We start from the raw sequence: 6000 nt of genomic DNA, 5'->3' as shown, positions 1-6000 counted from the left end.
TAACCGGAGTCTGAAAGCCACTGGGTTGACCTGTTGGATGACCTCAAATGGTCCCAATCTTTTGGGTCTCAATTTCTTGCAACCCCCCTTGAACGGCAACCCTTGGGTTGATAGCCAGACCTGACTCCCCACCCTAATGGTTTCACCTTCCCTTCTGCTCTTGTCTGCCTGCCTCTTATATTCTTCTTTGGCCCTTTCTAAGTTGAGTTGGAGTTGACGATGGATCGCTTCCATTTCTTCTACAAAATGTTCAGCGGCCGGGACACTCCATCTCTCCCCTCCTCCCCCTGGAAACGCCCTGGGGTGGCACCCATAATTAGCCAAAAAGGGGCTCATCCCGGTGGACACATTCTCCGCATTATTGTAAGCAAATTCCGCTAGCGCCAACTTTTCGACCCAATCGTTCTCTCTGTCATTGACATAACACCTCAGGTATTGTTGGAGGATACCGTTTGCCCTCTCCGCCTGCCCATTGGTCTCAGGGTGCCTGGCAGTCGAAAAGTTGACCTCTACGTGCAACAAGCTCATAAGTTTCCTCCAGAATCTGGACGTGAACTGTTTCCCTCTGTCGGAGACCACCCTCAAGGGGGCGCCATGCAGCCTAAAAATATGTTCTACAAACAATTTCGCTGTCTCTTCCGCCGTGACTGCATGTGAGCAAGCTACAAAGTGACCCATCTTAGTTAACAGGTCTACTACGACTAGTATGGCGGTTTTCCCCTGGGATTTAGGCAGATCAGTCATAAAATCTATCGATACCGCCTCCCACGGTCGTTCTGGTGTGGGTAACGGTTCTAATAACCGCGCTGGCGCCCGCCTTTCTCCTTTGGCTCTCTGGCATTGGTCACACCCTCTCACATACTCCCGTACATCCTCCCTCACCTTGGGCCACCAAAACTCCCTGGTCACCAACCACATGGTCTTGTGTTGCCCAAAATGCCCCGCTGTGGGGTTGTCGTGCAGCTGTTTGAGTACTCTCGCCCTCAATTCCCCTTCGGGTATATATAGTGCCCCTTTGTAATACAATGCCCCGTTTCTTTCTTCAAAACCTCCGGGGTCTTCTCCCTCTCTCCTTAAACCTCTGAGCTTATTCTGGGCGTATTCATCATTTACTGTTCCCTCTACCAGTTCCCTTTGCCCCACCCAGGCCGCCCCACACACCCAGCGGTCCTCTGGGATAATATGTTTCTCTTCAGGCGCTCCCTCCCCCTCCAAATATTCAGGTTTGCGTGAGAGAGCGTCCGCTCTGATGTTTTCTGGACCTGGCACATAGCAAATTTCAAAATGGAATTTGGAGAACTCCTGGGCCCACCTCACTTGTCGTTGGTTGAGCACTCGTGCCGTTCTCCAATACTCCAAATTCTTGTGGTCCGTACACACTTGCACCTTATGCTGTGCGCCAATTAGTAAATGTCTCCATCTCCGGAACGCTTCGTGAATGGCGAGTAGTTCTCGGTCATATACGGTGTAGTTCCTCTCGGATTTGTTCAGCTTACGCGAAAAGAAGGCACACGGTCTCCATTCCGACTTATTGCTCCCCGGCTGAAGCAGCACCGCCCCCACCGCCCGGTCTGAGGCATCAGTTTCCACTCTCATGGGTTTTTGTAAATCCACATGCAGGAGCTGTTCTTCCGAAGCGAATGCCCTTTTCAATTCCTCAAATGCTTGCTCCGCCTCCGCCGTCCAAACGAATTTCTTCTTGCTGCTTAGACAGTCCGTGATGGGAGCCGTTAAGTGGGCAAAGTTCTTGATGAATTTACGGTAAAAGTTCCCAAACCCTAAGAACCTTTGCACATCCTTTTTCGTTTTCGGTGTCTTCCATTCCAGCACCGCCTGGACCTTGCCTGGATCCATGGCTAATCCCTTGTCTGATAAGCGGTACCCCAGGAATTCCACCTCCTTGGTGTGAAACTGACACTTCTCCAATTTCACCCACAGCTGGTTTGCTTGCAGTTGGCTCAGCACTTCCCTGGCATCCTTTACATGCTGCTCCTCATTCTCTGAATATATCAGCACGTCATCGAGGAAGGCCACGCAATTCTTGTAGAGCAGAGGTCCCAGGACATGGTTCATGAACGATTGAAAACATGCGGAGCCTGATTGTAATCCGAATGGCATAACTAAATATTCAAAAGCCCCCAAAGGGGTGAACATGGTGGTTTTCCATTCATCCCCTTTCCTTATTCGTATCAGGTTGTATGCCCCTCTCAGGTCCAGTTTCGTGAATATCTTTCCCTTCCTCACCCTGGTCAAAATGTCATCAATCCTGGGCATGGGGAAAGTCACTGGTTCTGACACTGCATTTATGGCCCGGTAGTCCACTACAAGCCTGGGTTTATCCGTGTTTTTTTTGTCCACAAAAAACACTGGGCTCCCCCCCACCGCTCTGGACTCTCTGATGAAGCCCCTCTTCAGGTTTTTATCAATAAACTCCCTTACCTCCTGCATTTCCCTGTCTGACATGGCGTACAGCTTGCCCACGGGGAGCTGGGCCCCAGGGACCAGGTTAATTTGGCAGTCAAAGGCTCTATGCGGTGGTAGTTTATCTGCTTCCCTTTCGCTGAAGACCTTGCTCAGGTCAGCGTATTGTTTGGGCACCTTCCCTTTGTCCGCCACTTCCGTCCCTGCTAGAAAGGCTTTTGCCCCTTCTGGCACCTTTCCCTCTCTGCAGTGTTCCAGGCAATGTGCTGACCCAAAGGAAACCACTCTCTGATGCCAGCCCACTAGCGGATCATGCAACGCTAGCCAGCTCATTCCCAAAATAACGGGAGCCCCTCCCAGGGTGGCCACATTGAACGCTATCCTTTCGGTGTGCCTGGCCACCCTCATAACCATTGGGACGGTCTGTAGGCTAACTTCTCCTCCCAACAGCTCCCTCCCATCGATCGTGGTCACCTGCAGGGGGTTGCTTAAAGGGAGTATCTGTATCTGGTGTTCAGCTGCAAACTCCTTACTCATAAAATTACAGGAGCTGCCTGAGTCCAACAGCGCCTTTGTCTTTAGTGGGTATCCGTTTGCCAGCTCTAGCAACACCTCTATTACCAGGGCTGGTCTTGGAGGTTCCGGAGTGGGCACTTTTACTGCTCCTTGGCCTGGCTGCAGTGCCCTGACGGTGGCAGCCAGGCGTTGGCTTTTACTGGCTCCTGGACTCCCTCCTCCTTCCCCCCAACAGCTCCCGCCATCCCTTGCCATTCCTTTCTTTGCGGGCAGACTCTGGCAAAGTGACCTGGCTGCTGGCAGAGATAACATTTCTTGGTGCTCTTTCCCTCCTTCTTCCTCCCTTCACTGGGATTTGAAACTGCGCGCGCGCGCGCTGTTCCAACTTCCATCGGCTCTCCTGGCGGGAAATTTGGCTCCGGAATCTCTGGAATGCGGAAATCCCTCCAACGCTCTCCTTTCCCCTCCCGCTTCTCCAAGGCTCTTGCCTCCTGGCGTGCTCCAATGGTCAGCGCTGATTTGGTCAGCTGGTCCATAGACTCCGCCCTGGGCGCCCGGGAAAGTTCGTCTTTCACCGCCGAAGAAAGCCCCTCTTCAAAAGGCATTTGAATGGGTTCCGCCGATAGGTCCCACCCCAATTTATGTATCAACATTGTAAACTCAGTCCAGTACTCACGAACCGATCGGCTACCCTGTTTACAAGCCATCAATTGTCTGCGCACCAGTCCCTGTTCAATCTCGCTGGAAAACATCAAATCCATGGCGCGAAAAAACTTCCTCGTGTCCTTCAGCATTTCACTATTCCCTGCCATCAGGGGTCTAACCCAGTCTCTCGCCCCCCCTTCGAGATGGCCAATCACAAACGCCACTCGCGATGCCTCGTCGGGAAAGTCGTCAAACTGCAGCTCGAGAGCATACTGCATCTATGTCCTAAAGGCTTGATAGTTCCTGGGGTCCCCCCCAAACCTCTGCACCAATCCTGGCATCTTTCTTGCTAGTGGGGCGCCTTTTGCCTTTTCTGCATCCTGCGCCCTCCTTTCCTCTAGCCTCGCCGTTTGCAGCGCTAGCTGGACTTCCAACACCCTGTACCTTTCTTCCAGGCTTGGACCCTCTCCAGCTCCTCCTGCTCCCACGGCTCCGGCTGGGTTGCTCATGATGCCTCTCTGCACAAGCTGCTTTCAGGGACTGTCCGATTGCTGTGATGGGATGGTGAGCTGCTTGTGCGTAAAATCCTAGTCCCTCAGAGTTTGGCTAAGTCCACAAACCTCTGTCTGTGACGGAGCTCCTTAAGCATGGCTCCATCAGTCGCTCGTTGAATCGGACAGTGGGCGTTTACGGAACTTCTTCCAGCATAAAAGCTCCTTAACGGAAACGCGTCTTCTGGACTCTCGGCGTGACAGTTTCCGGCGAGGAGTAGGTGTCCCTATGGGAGGTCCTGAAGCCTCCCCACTGTTCTCGCTTGAAGTGTCTCTGAGCCCTCCCTCCGACTCACTTTCCCTTGGAACTCCACTTCTCCCCCTGCTGGTTCCCTCCTCAGCTGAATGGTCTCTCTCACCCTCTGTGAGCCCTTTCACCTCCTGCTCCTCAGATGGCAGTTCCCTGACAATTACTATCAAATAAGAGAGGCCTATAATTTGGACAAAAAAATTGGCTTCCAGGTGGAGAAATCAAAATTGGAAACAGAACTGTTAGAACCAAAAACTAAGATTTTGTCAAAGATGTATAACTTGCTGTTGAAATGGAATACACAGGATGAAACGGTTAAATCAGCGATGATTAAATGGGCGCAGGACATAGGTCATAACATTATGTTTGCTGACTGGGAGCAGTTGTGGACCACCAGTATGAAGTTTACGGCATGCATTGCCTTAAAGGAGAATATTATGAAAATGATTTATAGGTGGTACATGACCCCAGTTAAGCTTGCAAAAATTTATCACCTGCCTGACAACAAGTGCTGGAAATGTAAAGAAGCTGAGGGAACATTCTTTCACCTTTGGTGGACATGCCCAAGGGTTAAGGCTTACTGGGAAATGATACATAATGAACTGAAGAAGGTATTTAAATTTACCTTTCCCAAGAAACCAGAGGCCTTCCTTTTGGGCATAGTTGGCCAACGGGTGCCAAAGAAAGACAGAACATTTTTTATGTATGCAACAACAGCAGCAAGAATACTTCTCGCCAAGTATTGGAAGACACAAGATTTACCCACCGTGGAAGAATGGCAGATGCAAGTGATTGACTACATGGAGATGGCTGAAATGACTGGCAGAATTCGGGACCAGGGAGAAGAACTGATGGAACAGGACTGGAAAAAGTTTAAGGACTATTTACAAAAATATTGCAAAATGTTTGAGTGTTAACATGATGTGGGAAGTGAAGGTAACAGGGCATGTGGGATTTGGTTAAATGTGAATGAAAAGAAGAATCTCAAAAAGGAGAAGGGGGTTATGAACAGAATAAAATTATGTCTTAGTATATAAGATGAGGAATGGGCTAAGATAACGAAAACTTGGGACATAATATTTAGAAAAACATAATTGTAAGCATGGTTTGAATAAGGGTTTGAACTTGCTGAATTAGATTGGAATAAAGAGGAACACAAAAAAGGGAGATGTGAGGAGGTCAGGACAGAGGGACATGGAACTTTGTAACTTTTTAAAGTGGATTTTTCTTTTTTCTATTTTTCTTTTTTGTTATATATTTTTGTTTTTTGTTTTTTCTGTGGGCTTTAATTAATGGAATGATCTATGTGAAATGATGAACTTTTTGTTTTGTAAAACCTTAATAAACATTTATTTAAAAAAAATTCATTTAAAGAAATATTGTAAAGTTAATGAGTGTTAGAAAAATGTTGGAATGAAACTATTTGGCTTTAGTAGAAATGCTATAAGGAGATAAGTATAAATAAGATTTAAGTTTTAGGGGTTTTTATGGTAAGATAAGGTTAAAATAAGTTAAGATAATTAAATGACAGAATATAGTGAAAGATGGAAAGCATTTGCTGAGATAATTAATAATTAGAATACAAAAAAGGGAGGTGTGAGGAGGTCGATGAAACAA

This window comes from Podarcis raffonei, chromosome W (assembly GCF_027172205.1).
Source record: "Podarcis raffonei isolate rPodRaf1 chromosome W, rPodRaf1.pri, whole genome shotgun sequence".
NCBI classification, from domain to species: Eukaryota; Metazoa; Chordata; class Lepidosauria; order Squamata; family Lacertidae; genus Podarcis; species Podarcis raffonei.
Note: the sequence above shows the minus strand (reverse complement) of the source record.